The sequence below is a fragment of the Arvicanthis niloticus genome, chromosome 7, assembly GCF_011762505.2.
Source record: "Arvicanthis niloticus isolate mArvNil1 chromosome 7, mArvNil1.pat.X, whole genome shotgun sequence".
NCBI classification, from domain to species: domain Eukaryota; kingdom Metazoa; phylum Chordata; class Mammalia; order Rodentia; family Muridae; genus Arvicanthis; species Arvicanthis niloticus.
Window position 1 is genome coordinate 55,559,476 of NC_047664.1, and position 20,243 is coordinate 55,579,718.

Sequence of the window (20,243 nt, forward strand, 5' to 3'; positions counted from 1 at the left end):
TCCACTAGAGACATGTGCAACCGTGCCCGAAGTAACTGAAAGCCTTCTATGCCCATTGGCTACATGGAGTGATCAGTTCAGGCCCCAGCAGCAAGAATGTCTGAGACAGCAGACTGGCATTTTGGACATCCTGAGTTAGAAGCACATGAAGCCTGTAAGGAAAACCTATAAGAAAGCGTCTCTAACAGAAAGTCTGTAAGAGAGCCTAGAGAAAGCTCATGATTCTATGAACATCCTCTTGTGCAGTGTGCATTTATGCACAGAACTTGTCTAGTAGACAAGACAAGAATGGATATGCAAAGGTTGTAATTGCAGGATTCATAACAGTGAAAAGCTGGACCCAGGCTTGTGATGTATATCTTGAAATCCCAGCACCCAGAGGCTGAGACAAGGGAATCAGAAGTCTGAGGTCATTTTTGGATACATAGGCAGTTCAAGGCCATCTTGGACTAAGTGACACCCTGTGCAGTGGTGAATTTTTATTTTGACTTGACATAAACTCCTAGTCATCTGAGAGAAAGGAGCCTTACTCAATTAGGAAAATCCTTCCATAAGATTTGACTACAAGCAAGCCTATAAGGACATTTTATTTTATCTTTTGTTTTTCTTTTGGTTTTTTGAAACAGAGTTTGTCTGGGTAGCCTTGGCTGTCACGAAACTCACTTTATAGACCAGGCTGGCCTTGAACTCAGAGCTCTGCCTGCCTCTGCCTCACAAGTGGTTTGATTAAAGGCGTGCACCACCACCTAGACTGGCATTTTCTTAATTATTGATTGATGTGGAAGGGCCAAGTTAATTGCAAGTGTTACCACCTCTGGGCTGGTGGTCTTGGGTACTATAAGAAAGAAGAATGCAGGCCAGGTATGAGGGCAGCCTGGTCTATATAGCAAGCTCTAGGACAACCAGGAATTCATAGACAGGTCCTGAGGGGGAAAAGGAAGGAAGGAAGGAAGGGAGGAAGAAAAGAGGGAGGAGCAGAGGGGGAGGGAGGGAGCAATGCAAAGCAAAGCAAGCAGAATGAGTAATCCATAAGGAACAAGCCACTAAGCAGCACCCCTCCATGGCCTTTGCATCAGCTCCTGCCTTCAGGTTCCTGCCCTGTTTGAGTTCCTGTCCTGACAGCTTCAATAATGAACTGTGATATGGAAATGTAAGTGTAATAAACCCTTTCCTCTCCAAGTTGCTTTTGGTCATGGTGTTTCATCATAGGAACAGAAACTCTAAGACACCCTGTATCAATAAAACAAAATAACAAAAGAAAACAGAACACAGTCCTGAAAAACAGCACTTGAACCTTATATACCATTATGAAAAGCCTGAAATTCAAGGTCTGCATGAAGAAACCTTCCAGCAATGTTTAGCTCTCATGGAGGTAATCTGGCAGGTAGAAAGAAAGGTTGCTGTAGGAACAGAGGTAGTGAAAGACGGGAACTTTCATGATTTTGCTTTACAAACTCCTTATCTGATTTCATTTTTATTTCATTGCTTATTTTTGAATATTTTATTTATTCTTTGAGAAGTTCATTGAGGTGTACAATGTACCTTGATCATATTTACTGTGAACGACTTCATCCCACCTTCGAGTCCTTTTACCCAATGAATCGAACTGAGTCCAATTATTGTTGGTTAGGTGCACACGGGTATGGGGCCAACATTGGCAACCCATCAGAAGACAAGCCCTCAAAGAAAAATGACCCTCCCCCAAGTAGCCATCCATCTTCTCAGCGAGGGGTGGGACCTCATAAGCCCTGGCTCCACAAATGCTAGAATGTTGACCCACTTGATTTTGTGTAGGGTTAATGACAGTGACAGCCTCTCTGAATTCCTAAGAGCCATGCCTTGTCCAGAAGCTCCTTCCCCATCCTCCAGCTCCCACATTTTTTTCTGTCCCCTATACTGAGATGTTCCCCGAGCCTCCCAGAGTTTGACATAGATCTTTTTACCATCTTTTTACAATCTACAATCTTTTACATCTACAGTCTTTTTGACCATGTGCCTTTTACAGTACCTGGCAAGAATTCCCTACTGTTTAACAAGCCTCTAATCTGATTAGAAAGCAGTTGGTTACCCCCATGACCTTCATGACAATATTGAGCCAGTGGAATCAACTTGCTTGACAGGACAGTATTGTCCTACTCAGGGTCCACTTCTGGGTAAGACCATAGATGACTCTCCTCCCCAAGCGGTCTACATAACACCATCCAGCGCCAGCTGCCAAGCCAGGAGGAAGTTTCCATGTTAGTTCCAGCTTGATTTCTTTATGTTCTGCAACCCACGTATGTTGGTCTTCAGTAATGTGTATTTGGACTTTTGTTTTCCAATACATAATGTTTATGAACACATAATTTTATGGCAATTTTTAATCATTTATAAACAACTGCAATTGTATAAAATATTAAGTACAATTGTGTTTTGGGTAAAAGAATTTGAAGTGTTTTTTTTTTTTTTTTTTTTAAATTAGTGAGGTTTGGTGGGTTGGGTTGGGGGAGTGTATTGAGACAGGGTTTCTCTGGGTAGCCCTAGCTGTCCTGAAATTCGATGTATAGACCAGGCTGGCCTCAAACTCAAGTTAGTGTTGTTTTTAAGAGCCAGGGTTCTTGGTACATCATTTAAGCTGGTCCTAAACTCCAGGGTTTAGTGATCCTTTCTCCCCAACCTCCTGCTGGGTTATCGCCTGGCTTTCCTATCCCCTATGCTTTCCACTGTCCCCATGATAAGCATGTTTGTTTTCATCTGCAGTCCCACATACACTTAGTTCAAGGAGATGATGCTCTCGAAGACACTCTGTACCCTTCGAAGCACTCAAGTATAAAAGTGATTTTTATTACAACCGTAAAATATATTAAATGCTGGCTGTGCCATTTCGCAGTGGCAGAGGGTAGATCTGCTAGCACCTGCCAGAGGACTCAGCTCACGCGCCACCGGCACCTTCCAGAAAGTGGGAGGGAAACCTGGTGAACCACCACCACCCACAAGGAGCAACCGTCGTGCTTACCTGGCAGAACTCCAGGTGCTGAGCTGGAAAAGCATTTCTTGAGGCTTCACTTTTTGGCCCTGGCTGTACTTCAGAATCCTCGAGGGAGTTTCTTTCTTTAAAGCCCCACCCCAGAGATTTCGACACAATTACCTCAGGTGAGACCCATCTGTGAGTTCATTTTAAATGCTTCTCAGTTAGTGCTAATACTTCAGCCTGGCAGGAAGTGAAGACTTAAGTTGACATTGTGGATAAATGCTCTAGGCAGCAAATGAGGAGTTACTAAACTTCTCTGGGAAAGTTTAACTCTAAAAAAAAAAAAAAAGCATTTTTTTTTCATCTCCTTGAATCAGCCTAAGCTGTTTCCTTCATCTCTTCCTTCCTTTCTTTTTTCCTTCCTTCTTTCTTTTTTTTCTTTTAAATAGAATTTTGCAGAGCATGGTGGTGAACACCTTTAATCTCAGAACGTGGGAGGCAAAGGCAGGTGAATATCTGCAAATTCCAGAACAACCTAGTAAAGACAGCCAGAGCTATATAAAGAGACCCTGTCTTTTTTCTTTCTTTCTTTTCTTTTCTTTCTTTTTTTTTTTTTTTTTACAACCAGGGGATCCTGAGCAGGAAGCCACATGACAGGCAACATGGGGGATTGGAGACCTCAGGCGGCAAGTAAGCTCCATGAGAACAGACTCTCTGGAGGCAGGTTTCAGCAAGACAGCTCATTTAATTGGGAGAACAAAAGCTACTTAAACCTTTGGGGAAGGTTTAAACCTTCTGGAAGAGTGTGCATTATTGGCCAGTTCCAGGGTGCTGAGGATGTTTCGTACACACAGGGAGGAATTTCAGATATTGCTGGACATCCTGATTGCTAGGCTACATGACCTCCTCCAAGATGCAAAGGTGGGGGGACTCAGGAATGCATGGGCTGAGATATGCAGGCCAGGGGCAAGGGGTGATCGATCATCCTCCTTCCTGCTGATCTTAGTTTCAGGGTTTGGACGTGCCTCGACCCCACTCGTGCTCCAGGCCATCTTCCCACAGCTTCCACAGCTCCCCAGCCCCACACAATGAAATATTTGCAGTTTACAAAAGGTACTCGGGAGATAATGTCTTTTGATGGTTTCATTTAACTGAGATAATGGACATAAACTGTGAGCAGGTGTTACCGCCTAAATCAGTGATTCTCCACCTTCCTAATGCTGCAACTCTTTGATACAGTTCCTCTTACTGTGGTGACTCCCAACCATAACATTATTTTTGGTGCTACTTCATAACTGTAATTTTGCTGTTATGAAACATAATATAAATACCTGTGTTTTCTAATGGTCTTAGGGGATAGCCATGAAAGGCTTGTTTGACTCCCAAAGAGGTCTTGAGCCACAGGTTGAGAACTACTAGCCCAGACAGTTCTGGACAGAAAGCTAGACAGAAAGCATTTCAGTTAGGTACCACATTGTAACATCAGGAGGGCCCTTTGTACTACAGATTTCCCAGAATATTAAAAATGAAGCTGAAAATCCCCTTACCCAGTGATGTGGTAGTTATGGTAATGTCCCATGTATCTGTGCTGATGTTGATGTAAGCAAACCTACGGCACTGCCAATCATGTTAAAGTATAGCGCATACACTCTGTATGGTACCCAACACTGCAGAGGATGATTTATAATGCCACTGGCTTATATGTTTGCTATTTGTTTTAATAGCATTTTCTGGTGTTCTCTCTCTTATGAAAGAAAAGTTGCCTGTAAAATAGCATGTCATGGTACACTGGCAGCAGCGTCTCACCGTGTAGCCATAGACTGAAACCTGTTATGTAGACCAGGCTTGCTTTTGCTTGCCAAGGGCTGGGATTAAAGACATGTGCCATCATGGCTGGCTCCGTGCTTGGCTGTCTCTTATATCTTTTTATTGCATAATTTCCCTGTGCTAATCAGTGGTTGTATTCTTGATAGTACAACAATATTTCACAGAAACAATTTAGGGAGAGAAAGAGTTCATTTGTGGTTTCAGAGGTGGTTTCAGAGAAGAGCGAGTGGAGAAGTCAAGGTATCCATCCCATGGTGGCCAAGAGGCAGAGAGAGAGAGAGAGAAAGGAAAACCCGGAAAGGATCCAGGGTGGGAAACAGGCTCTGGGGCCATGCCCTCAGTGACAATTCCTCTGAGTAGGCCCATTCCTACCCATACTGCCTCCCGATTACACTATCATGTTATGAATCTGTCAGCCCTCTATCATGTCTGGAGATGGCCTCACAGACACACCCAGAGGTCTACATTACTAATATGCCCTAGGCTTCTCTCAATCCAGTCACGGTGACTATGAAAACGAACTATCACAGAGGCCGAAGAGCAACAATGGTGAAATCACTAATACCGCTTCCTTCAGAACACAGCCCCAACTTTGATGCATGACTGCATCTACATTCTTCCTTAAGAGGTCATTGAGAAAGATGAGTTCATTGTTTCCCCCAAAGCAGATTAACCCAGCCTTAAACCCAGGCGGTTCTTTTTCCAGCTATACAGCATCAGTATTAGGAAGCAGCCTATATCTTTGGGTCTCCCGTGTTGTCACAAAGAAGATTCAGCAAAACCTTGTCTTCTGTCTTTCCCACTGCAACTGCAGAGCCTCAAAGGCAAGGGAACATTCTGTGTATGGGCCTGTATCACTCAACAGCAAGTACTATTTCTAACAAAAGCCTCGAGGACATCTGTAAGTGTTGAATGAATTGAATGCTGAATGAAACAATGAATGACTCTGCAGAAGCACTCTGTTCCCATTATACAGAGCAGTTGACTGAGGTGTCCGCAGGGAAGGTAATGCATCTGAGTCCCCAGAACTTACAAAGATGGGCCTGGAAACCAAGGGAAGCCGGGACAGCTGACTGTATTTCCATCCTACATCCTGCACTGCCAGCTGTAGTTTTTAAAGACCAAGACATGAGGTCACAGCTTTAAAAATGATGTATGTGGGCCGGGCAGTGGTGGCACATGCCTTTAATCCCAGCACTTGGGAGGCAGAGGCAGGCGGATTTCTGAGTTCGAGGCCAGCCTGGTCTACAGAGTGAGTTCCAGGACATCCAGGGCTACACAGAGAAACCCTGTCTCAAAAAAACAAAAAACAAAAAAACCACCACCACCAACAACAAAAACAAAACAAAAAAACAAAAACAAAAACAAAAAAACAAAAAAAAAATGATGTATGTGTCAACTCTTGATATTATACACTCAACGCTCATAGGAGGCATATTGACAGGACCTGACATAAGTGATTTGCTATTATGTAGTTTATTGAAAACACTTTAACAAGATTCACTTGAGAAATGCTTAGTCTAACTAATCACAACTTTCTGAAATGACTTTTTTTAAAGCTATTTTTCTTCCTGAAAAATTCACACGATGTAGCAAACGGCAGATCACCATAGTCACATACTTAGATCAACAAATACTAACTACAAATGCAAAAGAGCTGGGGAGAAGATACCTTACGTTTTTTTAATCAGGGGAGAAAGAGATGTCTCTAGTGCCCTGTTATAGACTAAAGGGCTACAGTCCTAAACTGACGCTCACATAATTGGAAAATGACAATGACCCGTCATTCATACATGGCAGAGACTGTTGTTTTATAAAATAGCTGATGGACACATGAGTGGAAAGGGCCCACAGTGTCATGTGCCAAGTAGCTAAACAAGTCATGAGTGAATGGAAGCCATAACTAAGTTGAGAGAAAAAGTCAGAATTCTCTCCCTATAGTGAAGAGGCCACATGCTTTACTCAGAGCCTTGATGCTTAAATCACTACAGTTACAAAGAACGGAACTGACAACAATTAAAGGCATTGCACTCTCTCCCTCCTCTTCTCCCTCCCTCCCATGGCATTGCAGTCTCTCCCTCCTCCTCTCCCTCCCTCCCATGGCATTGCAGTCTCTCCCTCCTCCTCTCCCTCCCTCCCATGGCATTGCAGTCTCTCCCTCCTCCTCTCCCTCCCTCCCATGGCATTGCAGACTCTCCCTCCTCCTCTCCTTCCCTCCCATGGCATTGCAGTCTCTCCCCCCTCCTCTCCCTCCCTTCCATTCCCCCACTAGGTTTAACTTTAAAAACTGTCCATTATTTGATCGGTTTGACCTTCATAAAAGGTAGCTTCCTGTGACCCAATATAAAATATTCAATTAATGATTAATCAAGCTGATATGCTAGATGCACCCTGTGAGCTTTGGGGACCAAGGGTTGGATGAAAAATGCTTTCCCTTTCTGCAAACCCTTGATGGGAAAAACACATACTGACGCTGTATATGAGCATTCCGAATGTACAAAGCACTTTGGGATCACACTGTCATCTAGACATAGAAAACAGCGACTTGTCAGCAGGGATGTGGCTGGTGGGAGTCTGGGTCCTTTTGCTTACCTATGACTTATATAAACAGTGGCGGGGGAGATGGCTTCATAAGCTTGCTATGCAAATAAGACCAGAGTTCAGATTTCCAGCACCCATGTAATTACCCAGCATGGGAGAGTTAGAGAAAAGGAATCCTTATAGGGCAAGCAGGTTATATAGAGCAGCCAAACTGGTGAGCTCTAGGTTTATCAAGAGATAATCCTGCCTTGATATATAAGGTAGAGAATGATGGAAGAAGACATGGGCACCAACCCCTGGCCTTCATATGAGTGCATGCACACATATACGTATACCCATACATTTACGTGCATCCACACATATATGAGCATGCATATGTGCCTGTACACCATACTCGTATATCCAAATCCTCAACGTTTTATTAATGCATGTGCAACCGTTTGGAATGACAAGTTCGTGATGATGTACCACAAACATTACAGAATTAATGGCTCTTAGTGGAAGTGTATAAAATAAAGGACTTCTTCGTGTCATCCATGTGGAAGGCCAGGAACACATTGTCATCTTTGCCTTGTGCCACATCCTGCAGGGTGAGGGGCTTACTTATGACTACAAGTTTCCCATCGAGGATGCCAGCAACAAGCTGCCCTGTGACTGTGGTGCCAAGCGCTGCTGTCACTTCCTTAACTGAGGCCATGGCTGCCCCAGATTCTTCATGTGCCCGCTGCCATCTCACCCTGGCCTGTGGCTTCTTAGTCTCAGTATCTCACTCCTACCTTCCTGTTCATGGTGGATGTGGGCATGTCGTGGGGCAGGAGTCCTGCCTTTACCCCTCCTGCCCACCCAGCCGTTGCCTCCTTCCTCCATCCCTGGGGACCCAGGATGTAGATATTATACAAAGTCTTCTAAATTCCTTCTTTTCTATGCACTTTTTTATTGAAGAGGGTGTGATCCCAGGTGCGAATCTCCCCACACACAATAAAGTCAGTCAACATTTAGAAAAAATAAAGGACTTCAAAATAAACACATCCAGAAACACCTAGGGAAAACAAGTGAGACACTAACTATGCAATCAGACCACAGGAAGTAACAAGCTCTGGCCCACAGCCCACAGAAAACAGCCCGTTATTTCTAGAAAATAGCCTTCAAAGCCAAACAACCATTGCAGATAAACAGCCATGATTTTATTAATAACAGATATCTACCCTGATTTCTGTCCTCAATCAAGAGAAAACCAGTGATATTTCCTAAACCAATTACACGGGATGTCCTGCTTGGAGTCAGCTACCTCCAGCTTCCTCTGGCCAGCACCTTCCAGCCTGGCTTCTTATGTGCCCTTCTGCCACCATGAAGCTTTCCAGCCCTAGGGTGCTACCCAGTCTCCATCAAGCCTAAGTGATAGTGTCACACAGCAGTTAGTAGGCAGCCCTGTTTTATTTTTATTGGTTGCTCTTGTCTCCACAGAAGAGGAAGAAGAAATAAGGAATGACAGACACATAAAGGATCCAAGTGTTAAGCTCGTTTCACCTATGAGAGCTGTTGACAGAGGCAGTCCTACAGAGCCCCCTATCCATTAATGGCAGGGCAGGGTCCTGGATGAGCCACAGGAAGACGAGGTCATTTTACCTTATTTTCTTCATCATTACCTCTTCCTGTATACTCTGCTCAACCTTTTATCCTGAAGAGGAGACTCTCATACATATGTTTTGTTTGCCCTTTTAAATCTCAGTACGTATCAGGAACTGGGAGTGGCCAGATTCTCCAGGTCTTAACCATAAACTCCACTAGGTGAGAGTTATGTTGAACTGCTCATTATGTGTCCAAAAGAAGGGTTGAAATCAACACCAAGATGCATCTGGATAGCTCATAAGCACAAGATACTTGTACAAACACAACTCTGACTGGCTCATAATGAAACCCTTCTTTGTTTCCTCTGAAGTCTCTAAGGCAATACGGTCTGAGAAAAACTAGATACAAGTCACCGAATAAGGCCCAAAGGGACTCCTAGAGCAGGAGTCAAAGATGGGGTGTTGCTCTGATTCGTTCATGGTACTCCATGCTGACTGAGACACAGATGCATTTCTAAGTTCCATCTTTCTCTCATGCTCACTGGGTAGTAAACATGAATCACCATTAATAATAATTTTCCACTGCACGTCCAGAACAATCCATCCAGAGAAAATTGGAACTTCTTCTTCTTTACTGAGGTCCAGTCCCATCAATTTGATGCTCATTTTATAGAAAGGCCATTGAGCAAAATTAATGTACCCAAACAAATAGAGTTTGTCCTTGTAACTGATTCAGAGTATGACAGGAAACAAAGGGGCTGCCTTAATGGCCTCCTTGGGGAAATTTATTTTCAGAACATTGACTTATTTTCTTCTAGTCTATGAGATTAGATTAAAATCTTTTTAAGAACAAGGAGAGAAAGCAAAACTTAGTTGTCTGTTTTCATAGACCTCACCTGAGAGCCAGCCTCCTGTTCATTTGCTTCTTGTTGTCCACATCATATTAGACTGCAATCTTGCTGTTATTTTATCTCATTTTCATCTTTTTTCTATTTCCTTCATCCCACTGAAGCATAGTTTACCCCAAACCCTTTAACATGAAGAGGAAAGTAGGTAATTACCATAAGGCAGAATGAGAGAGTTCTTTTAAAATATCACTATATCTGTCTAAGATATTGCTTTAGATATCAACACTGTGGTTTCAATGTATCTTCCAAGGTTCATGTGTTAGAAATTTAATCCCTAATTTCATGTTAATGGTATATGGATTAAGGGTTCTTGGAAGATAGGATTAGATGAGGTCATGATGAAGGAAGTCCTATGACATATTAGTGGCTTGATAGGAGAGAGAGAGACTCTAACTTGCTCTGTCACAGATCATGTCCTCTAACATGCTATGGTGTAGCAAGAAAGCCATCACCTAATGTTCTTTGACTTCCCAATCTCTAGAACTATACATACGATAAACTCCTATTTATGCATTAATCACCTACGCTGTTCTATTACAGAAACGGAACGCTACCTAAGAATGACTATTACCAAAAGAACTCTGGTTGTACTGTACTGGATAGGTCAATGATATTATCTAATTTACACTCAGGAGCAAACAAAACAAAACAAAGAAAGAAAAGAAGGAAGGAAGAAAAATATGCCCCCCTATGGTTTCTATAAAGAAAACACATTTTAGTCTGTGTAATCTTCCTGCTTCCTGTCCTAACCCAATCATTATCAATGAACAGGAAAAGTAGCCTCACTAAAGACTCCTGGAGGATACCGAGAGCTGGATGAATAAGGTTGTTCCATCATATTGAGAATAGGTGTGTTCCAGCTGAAGAAAGGAAGAGAAAGGTGGTCCATGTAATGGCTACTTTATAAACCTCCTTGGCTACAATGTTCACATTGTTAAAGCAACAATACAGTTGTTACTATGAAGCTACTGTGTACATATGGTTACCATCTGCAATCAGTTAACTTTAAGTAACTGAAATTGCTCTCAACAAGGTAAATGGGCCTGGTGCCATTAGTTGAAAAGTCAAAAGAGCAATTGAGATTTAGCAAGGAAACAATTCTGTCTCTAGCTAAGTCATCTACTCAATGTCCATCCCACAGGGTCTTTCCTAGAACCTCTAAACTTTCCAGGCCCTACCACAACTGCCAAGTTTTAAAACTTACTCTTACCTTACTGTTCTGTCTCTTTGGAGAATTTGACTAATGCAGTCTAGGTGCAGAAGTATATCCAAGTCCTAAGATGAAAAAGAGACCAGAGGGCCTGGCTGCACTGGTGAGGGTCAAGGGCCACAGGGCTTTGTATGTCAAAATAAGTGTAGGAAGTTCAGACTCCTTCTGAGAATTTGGAGAACAAAGCATGCTGAAAGACACAAAAATGTGTTAACAGGCACATGCACATGGGGGCTACGGAAGACACAAAGTTCACATGGAGGAGCCAGATGGTTGAGGCGTAACTACTTTATAAGATGAAGGACCTGGGCATGATAGTGCATTGCATGATCCTAGCACTTGGTAGGTGAAAGCAGAAAGATCAGAAGTTCAAGGCCAATTTAGCTACAAGAGTCTCCCATCCCCCCCCCACCAACCCCCCCCCCCCCCACACACACACACACAAGGAGGGGAGAGTGAATGACTGTAAGTACTTTTATAATGACAATGGACGATTCTTAGGGACATGGGGTGTAGACTCTGCTGGGAATGGCACAAAGGAAGAGAAGTGAATGATTTAAGAGCCACTTCAGAAGTAGAACTAATGAGGCAGAGGGCAGAGTAATGGAAGATGTGTAGGCGAAATCATTAGCAAAGTCAAGTACACACTGACAATTACCTAACAGCCTAACATGACATTTGCAATTTTCTTTTCAAGCAGGAAGGGCCGTGGCTGTGCTTCTGATGCTCTTCTGCATCTCATTTATTGCCCAACAATCCAGACTCTGAGATTAGAAGTTAAAAATAGCATTCTCATGTGAGTGCTTTCCAAAGTTATTATAACATATTAGAATCCCAAAGTCAAACTCGGGGACCAGGGACTAGGATTCACTCATGCTCCAGAGTCAGAACTGACAATCTTCCAACTGGTAGAGCTTCCCTGGACCAAGGAGGTACCTTGAGGCCACCTTGAAAAAGGTTAGCAAAGAAGCAACTCCAAGAAGATATCATACGCAGGGAAATTTGAAATATTTCTGTAGCTACAGATTAAAAAAAAAAAAAAAAAAACCTTTTCTTCAAAATATTGCAAATAGGCCTTTTCGAGATGGCTGGGAGGGGTAGAGGAGTCTGCCACCAAGTCTGGAGGCTTGGGTTCAATCCCTGAGACTCACAGTGTGGAAGGAGAAAGCCTTCCCACTGGCAGTCTGCTTACCTCTCCACACATGCAGTGGCGCACCCACACACACACACACACACAAATAGTGTAATAAATGTGATGTAAACGGCATAGACTAAAAGTGCCATAACATTTTAGTTAGGTGTATGTGTATGTGTTTTCAGAACTCTTACTACTCTAGTTCAGTCAGATAGCACGGCAAGTAGCCCGTCAGCTTTACAGTTGCCACTCGTGAACTTCAAACTGTAAACTTTTAACCACCACCTTGTGTTTCCCAAACCCATGACCCACCACAGACTATTAGCTGACCATCCAGTTAGTTCAGTGCAGCACAGCTCTTCCTTCTCAGAATGCTGTCACTGTGATGGTGACGTCAGACTGTTAACTTGACAAGATATAGAGCCATCTGGGAAGGGAGTCTTAATGAAGACTTGTGAAGGTTGGGTTGGCTTGTGGGCATGCCAGTGAGGAAATTTCTTTCCTTTAAATGAGGTTATGAAATTTCCATTTAAAAATGTTTTTATTATATTTATTCATTTTATAGTATGTGTGAGTGTTTCGCCTGCATATGGGTCTGAGCACAGATTCCCCTGGAACTGGTGTGTCAGAGATGACTGGGAACCACCATGTGGATCCTGTGAATCGAACCCATGGCCTCTGAAAGAGCAACTACTGATCCATCTATCCAGGTACTATAAAATTATTTTTAAATAATTGTCCTAGCTCTCTGAGAATTGTATACATGCATAGAACATATTTTGATTCTATTTATACTCATTCTTCACTCCCTAATTCTTCCTAGTCCCAACTCCTCTTCCTGTCTCCTCAACTTCAAGTGGAGAAAAGTTATCCAAGAAATGCAGCCCTTGTACTTGTGTTCCAGATTGTTTCCTATTGCTGTGAGAAACCCTTTGACCAAAACCAACCCACAGGTAAATGTTTAATTGGCTTATACTTTCTGGTCATGATTCATCATTGCAAGAGGATCCGAAGTACAAGCCATGGAGGAATGATCAGCTTGGTTTCTTATACAGCCCAAGTTTATCTGTCTGGGTTCTGTAGTCACCTAGATGAGGGGCTGAGGTGCTGCTTCCAGTGGGCTAAACCCTTCCACATCAACCATCAATCCAGACAAGCCCACAGGCTAATCAGATGAAGGCAATAAGGGTCCCTCTTTCCAGATGACTCTAGTTTGCATCAAGCTGACAATAAAGCCTAAACAGCACACTGATGAAACCTTGTTACCTCAGGTGATAGAAAGCAACCAGGTAACATGGGCTCTGGAGGTCAAGAAAACTAGTTCAAAGGCCAACTCTTCTCATCAGCTCCAGAAAGATGGGTGAGTTATTTAACTTCTGGGATCTCAGGATCCTCATAATTGTAAAACTATGGTGATGAAAATTTTTCAGGGCAGGGGGGGAGACAGATGTGACATGAACCAGCATGGGCCAGGTTATACAGCAGGTACCCTGTGAATGCCTAATTATGGACACGACACATCATTTCTATTCCTCAAATCTCCTTTCCCATCAGAACACTTTCACCTAGTTTTTAGATGTCATTCCCAGAAAATAATAGTGAAAGACTAGAGATCCGGTATCTGGAAGAACTTAATCCAGTCTCAGTGAGATTTTGAAGTACATAGAATTACTACTTGTTTTTGTTTAAAACTTCAGGTATAAACTATCTTTACATCTAAAATTTGTGCTTTCTGACTAAAATATTATATATTTTAAATGTGAGTCACTTGCTGAGAAAAGAAATGCCCTGCTCTCCCATATCTGTGTCACTCACTTTACTATCCCATTGTCATCGTTTTCTTGTTTCAACAAACTCTGGTCCATTTAGGAATGGGAAAGATCCTCTGACTCTTCAACAGAAGCCATCTGAAGCTAGCTGCAGCCCTCAAGTCTCTGAACGCCTTGTCTCAAACTCCTCACCCGCTCTTTCTACCACTCTAACTTAGTTCTCATCTACGCCCTATATTACTGTAAGCCACCTTGCAATGTGAATGAATTCTAACCTCGCCCTTTCTCCTTATGGACACTACCATGTTAAAGGCAACAGTCTTCTGTGCTATGGTGTTTTAATTCAAAACAAGCTTATATTTTAGACACTCTGCTCCCCAGATGGTAGCATTATTTTGGAAAGTTCTGAAGACTTTCAGAGGCGTGGCCTAATTGGAGGAAGTGGGTAAATGGGGGCAGGTCCGTGAGGAGTATATCACACCCTGGCTGTTCCAGTTACTCAGCATTCCCTATCTCCTGCTTATGTGAACAGCTCTCCTCTGTCATGTGGTCTGGCCACCCTCATGCTCTGCTGAAGCTCATGGGACCAAGCAACCATGAGCTGAAATTTTTGTTGTTATAATTCCTCTGAAACCAAGGACCCCCAATTTTTGTTGTTGCTGCTTCTTAGGTTATAGCAATGCAAAAAAGTAACTAATACGCATTATAGTGCATTGCAAAATGAGGTTTTAGGAATGGAAGAACTCATTTAAAGGGTGCATTCCTTCCTAGGTGGTGTTCCCTGGGACCAAAGCAGTGAAAGTAGCAGTGTGAATTACAAGGGTTAGAAGCTACAGAGTTCAGACATGAGATGTTGACGCAGTGGAATAGACAGACGTGTGCATATATGTGCGTGTGCTCGCTATGTGTGTGCACACGAGGGCTCGTGTGCGTGTACAAGTTGGTGTTGCATGGATGTATGTTGTTAGAGATTGAGCTTGGATTCTCACAAAACCTAAGCAACTGCCCTATCACCAGAACATAGCCTTAGCCTGACACTGGGATATACTTAACATATTCCTTGAGCAGAAGGCAAGTCTGACCTGGCTGACTGGTTTGACATCAGAGACTGGCTCTGATAATTTACTCACACGTTAGATGTTTTATTTATAGGGAATGAGGCAAATCTTCAATTCCAAAGGCTTTAACAAAATGTGTGGAAAGCTCATTATAATATAAAGCACTTCACCATAAAGTATATTATTGAATGAGGGCCTGGAGGATGGCTGGGCAGCAAGAGTACTGGCTGCTCTGCAGAGGACCTGGGCTTGATGTTCAGCACCCACGCAGAAGCTCACAACGGACTGGAACTCTAGTCCCCATTTCTGGGCTCCCTGGGCACCAGGCACACATGTGGTACACAAACATACAGGAAGGCAGGCAAGGAAAACACCACATACAAAAATACACATTTAAAAACCATTGAATGAGCGTGATTCTCACAGAAATGTTAAAATTTCTATTTTCTCAACTGAGTCAAAAAAATAAGGTATCTTGAAAAAAGTTATAGCATAATCATTAATAATTTGATGAGTTTTGTTGTTCGATAAGTAGTTTATAAGCCCCTTGGTATACAGCCCACAAATTAACCAAGTAAATAAATGAAACAGGATATAAATTAAGTCCCGGATGATAAATCATGAAACTTTTGATAACAAATTACAATTTTTAGTAGATATCTTAGAATTTTTACAAAAATTGCCACTATTTATTTATTTATTTATTTATTTATTTATTTGGGTTTTGCTTTTTGTTTTCTTTGAGAGAATTTCTCTGTATAGCCCTGGATGTCCTGGAGCTCACTCTGTAGACCAGGCTAGCCTCAAACTCAAGCAATCCTCCTGCCTCTGCCTCCCAAATGCTGGAATTAAAGGCATGTGGCGCCACCACTCAGCTGATTGCCATGATTTTTGCTAGTAAAAATATTTTCCATAATTCATATATTTACTTGGAGAGATTTTTTCCTCAGTGTATAAATCTCTAAAAAATAAAATGATGAGCAAAATAGATACTGAATCTTGTCTCATATAAGAGGCAATATTTCTTTACTAACCCATGAACTGAGAAAACTATAACACTATTCATTTCACTAAAAGATGCATTTGTCATAAAATATGTCATAGGAGATTATATCAGACTAACCCTCTCATGGATCAAAATTATAAACTTTGGATAAAAATCTAAAAGCAATTATTTGAAGATGCTGGCTGGCAGCCAGCCAGAAACAGGCAGGCAGAAACTGAAGGGATGGCTACTTTTCAAAGGATGTTAACATAATGAGAGAGATTTATGTTCAAACATTTTGCTTGAGGGTACTTCCTACTATGTACTGTACAAGGCAGCTGGCATTCAGTCAAAAAGCTACTGTCTTACTAGGTTAAGGAGCGGTCTCAAAGTAACTAGAAATACAGGAGGGGAGTTCTGAAAAGGACAGAACTCCCAAATCTGGCTGTGCACTCTACCCAAATCCTTGCTGCATAGGGGAGACTATGCAAGGAGTCCAAGAAAACAACAGCTGCATTGTTCAAAGACATTGTTGGAAGTCTGACTCCAGACAAGTCAATTACTTTCAAGAAAAACACTCATTAAGGGAGATGACAGAATTTAGAGGCTCAGTAGCATAACACCCACTTGACTATACACACACACACACACACACACACACACACACATCTTAGACATATAGAAGAACATGAAATATAAAATTTTGGCTTGTAGTCAATAAGTAGGAGTAGAAACTGACTTCGATCTGGCCCAGTTTCATTTAGAAAGTCATTATATGTCTTCAAGAACTGAAGAAAATACACGGTTGTGACAAATTAATGATATTTGGGACTCTCAGCAGAGAAATTTGTGGAAACTCTAGAACTAAGGTTGTGGAAACATTTAATCCCAATTGGGGGCTTCAACCCCACTGGGGGCAGTATTTAGCATTAAAATACATAGCAAAAGACCACACCTCAACAAACTAAAAATAAGGTTTGGAATTTTTAAAAAACTTACCAAGTGAGTTGATGAGTTATTTTATTAGATAGCTAAAGGGTCAGAGAATGGGAAATAGATTAAGAGAAGTTTCCTACATAAAGAAAAGTGATTAAAAAAAAAACTATTTTAAAAGGAAGCAGGTAGACAGAGCCTTGGAACAATATTAAAAAGTCTGACATATATGCAGTAGGTATTTTAGAAAGAAAAGAGAAAATGAGACAGAAAAAAAATTGAAGAAACAAATGAGATCACACACACACACCCTAATTTTTTTAAAAAACATAAATCTATAGCTTAAAAAAAAAAAAGTCTCAGCCAAGGCTGGAGAGATTTTGTTTCCAGTGGTTAAGGGTACTAGCTACTCTTACAAAGGACCTGGGTTTGAGTACCACACTGTGGCTCACAAAAGACCTTAGCAAAATCCAAGCAGGCTATCTCTAAAGAGAAATCACACCATGATGTAGTTATTTAAAACCAAAGACAAAGATAAAATCTTAATGTCAGCCAGAAAATAGTGTCTTAGTATAAATGGGACAGGTAGGTGGATTCAGAGATGAGACCACAGAAGATATTTTTAGAACTGAACTTGGATAAGGGCAGCGAAATTAGCTGTTATGGCTAGCATCTGGAATGCCCCCCACGGGCTCACTGTTCCCCGTTTGCTGATTTGAGAGGTGGTATAGCCTTTAGGAGGCTGGGCCTGGTGAACAGAAGTGTGTGCCCCTGGAGGTGATGGTGCCTTTGATATGGGACAAGGCTTTTGCTCTCTGTGTCTCCCCTAATGGGGTGGGGGGGAGGGAGGGGAGACTCTGCCTCATGCACCTCCTATAAAACCCTTTTCCACTTTGATGACTTGAAGCTTCTGGAATCGTAATTTTAAAAGATCTTTTCCTTTTTTAGGTTGTTTCCATCAGGTGTTTTGGTCACAATGGTAAGAAAGGTGAACAACTTGCAATCCTCTATCTATAGGAAATACTATTTGAAAATGCTGGTGAAATAAATTACCCCAAATAAATAAAACCATAGACATTATCTCCAGGTCTGCTTTATAAATAATTGTGTTAAGTTCTTCTCTAGGAAGGGAAATGGTACTAGATAGAAAATCAGACTCCTAAGAAGGAATAAAACAGTAGATTGGTAATCACAGCATCCTGTAATGTTGATTTTAGGAAGAAGCTTCACAGGTAAAAACAGGAGCATATGACATAAATTCATGTATGCAATTTAAATTTACAAATTATAAAAACTATCTACCTTTATAGCTCATTTCTTTTAAGATTTGTTTAGATTTTTGTACTGATGCCATTTTATAAGCATTGATTATGGAAATAGTGCCATACTGTTATGGCATGTTTGTCTTAAAAGGTTGACTTAGTCTTTTTCACATTAAAAAGTTCAATATTTTCAATATTAAAAAAGAAGAAATTAAGAACACTAAAAATAGTAAATATAAAATACCAGAACTTATTAATTTGATTAAAATATATGACTATTTAAAGCCAAAAATTTACAAATTGTATGCACGTTTATTTTACATGGCAATAAAACCATTAAACGTGGCAGATGAATGAGTTACAGCTTTTCAGGGTTCTTGTATTTTATGACAATTAATATAATATGACCTTTTAATACATCAGAATAATTTGGTGGTATATATACCATAAGCCCCAGAGCAACCATTAAAGATTTATATACTTCTTTTAAGTATTAGCAGAAAACCAGTGATGAGACTAGCATGAACTAATCAAAAATACTAGAGATTTACACCAAAGAAACCAAAAATAACAATAAAAAAGGATGAAACAAGATAAAAATTTCAAGATTTTTTGGTAGATTGGAATTCATCCATGTTATCATTACATTATATGTAAATGGACTAAAAACTCCAAGTGAAATATAGAGACTACCAAACTAGATTTAAAAACTCCACACTGTAAACTATATGGGAGACATAGAAAACTTAAATATAGCCGGGTGGTGGTGGCGCACACCTTTAATCCCAGCATTTGGGAGGCAGAGGCAGGCGGATTTCTGAGTTCGAGGCCGGCCTGGTCTACAGAGTGAGTTCCAGGACAGCCAGGGCTACACAGAGAAACCCTGTCTCAAAAAACCAAAAACCAAAAAAAAAAAAAAAAAAAAGGAAAACTTAAATATAAAGACACTAACAGAATGAAGAGTGGAAAATATTTACCTAGGACAAACAGTAAGTCTAAGAAAGATAGAGCAGTTATACTGATATCAAACAAGACAGACTTCAAAGCCAGAGAATAACTAGAGATAAGAATAGTTCATAATAATTGTTAAGAAAGCCAAACCAGGACTGGTGCAGGGTTTGCTACTGATCTTGTGTTTGTTTTATTCTCCAGGACCTACAGGCTGGGAAGAGAGCACTAATTTTTGCAAGTTGTTCTCTGACCTACATATACACATGTAATTTTTTAATTAAAAAAGTAAAATTATTAGGAAGTCATAAAAGTCAACCAAGCAAAAAGTACAAATCCACACTAATAAAGATTGTAATAACCCCCTCTCAGTACTAGATGAAAAAGTCTGTGGTCAAACGGGTAACCTGCACAACACTGTCAATACTTAATTATTTATAGAAGCAACTGGGAGATAAAAACCATTCAACTCCCATGTGATGGTGGCACACACCTTTGATCTAAGTACATGAGAGACAGAAGCAGGTAAATCTGAGTTCGAGGCCAGCTTGGTCTAAAGAGTGAGTTCTAGGATGGCCAGGACAACTCAGAGAAACTCCATCTTGGAAAACAAAAACAAAAAACAAAAGAAAACAAACAAACCACTGAACTATAGAATCTATGTTCTTTATAAAAATGCACGTAGAACATTTGCCAAGTCATATAACATGCTGGGCTATGGAATGTCGTATTTTAGCATCTGTATTGTTCACAGCATACTCTTCCCTAGTTTGCTTTCTGCTGATGTGATAAACACCATACCCCAAATGAAAATTGGCTTTATCTGGCTTACATTTCCACATCGAAATGTACCACTGAGAGAAGTCAGGGTAGGAACTCAAACAGGCAGCTGAAAGGCAAGAACTCAAGACCATGAAGGAACTGCTTACTGGCTTGCTCTCCATGGCTTGCTTGGCCTTCTTATACAACCCAGGATCACCTGCTCAGTGGATGGCATCACTCACAGTGGGTGGGGGTCTTCCATATCAATCATTATCAAGAAATTCCTGGAAGATATGCCCACAAACTACTCTGATGGACCCGATTCCTCAATTGAGTGTCCCTCTGCCCAAGAGAGTCTATTTTGTATCAAGTTGACAAAAACTAACC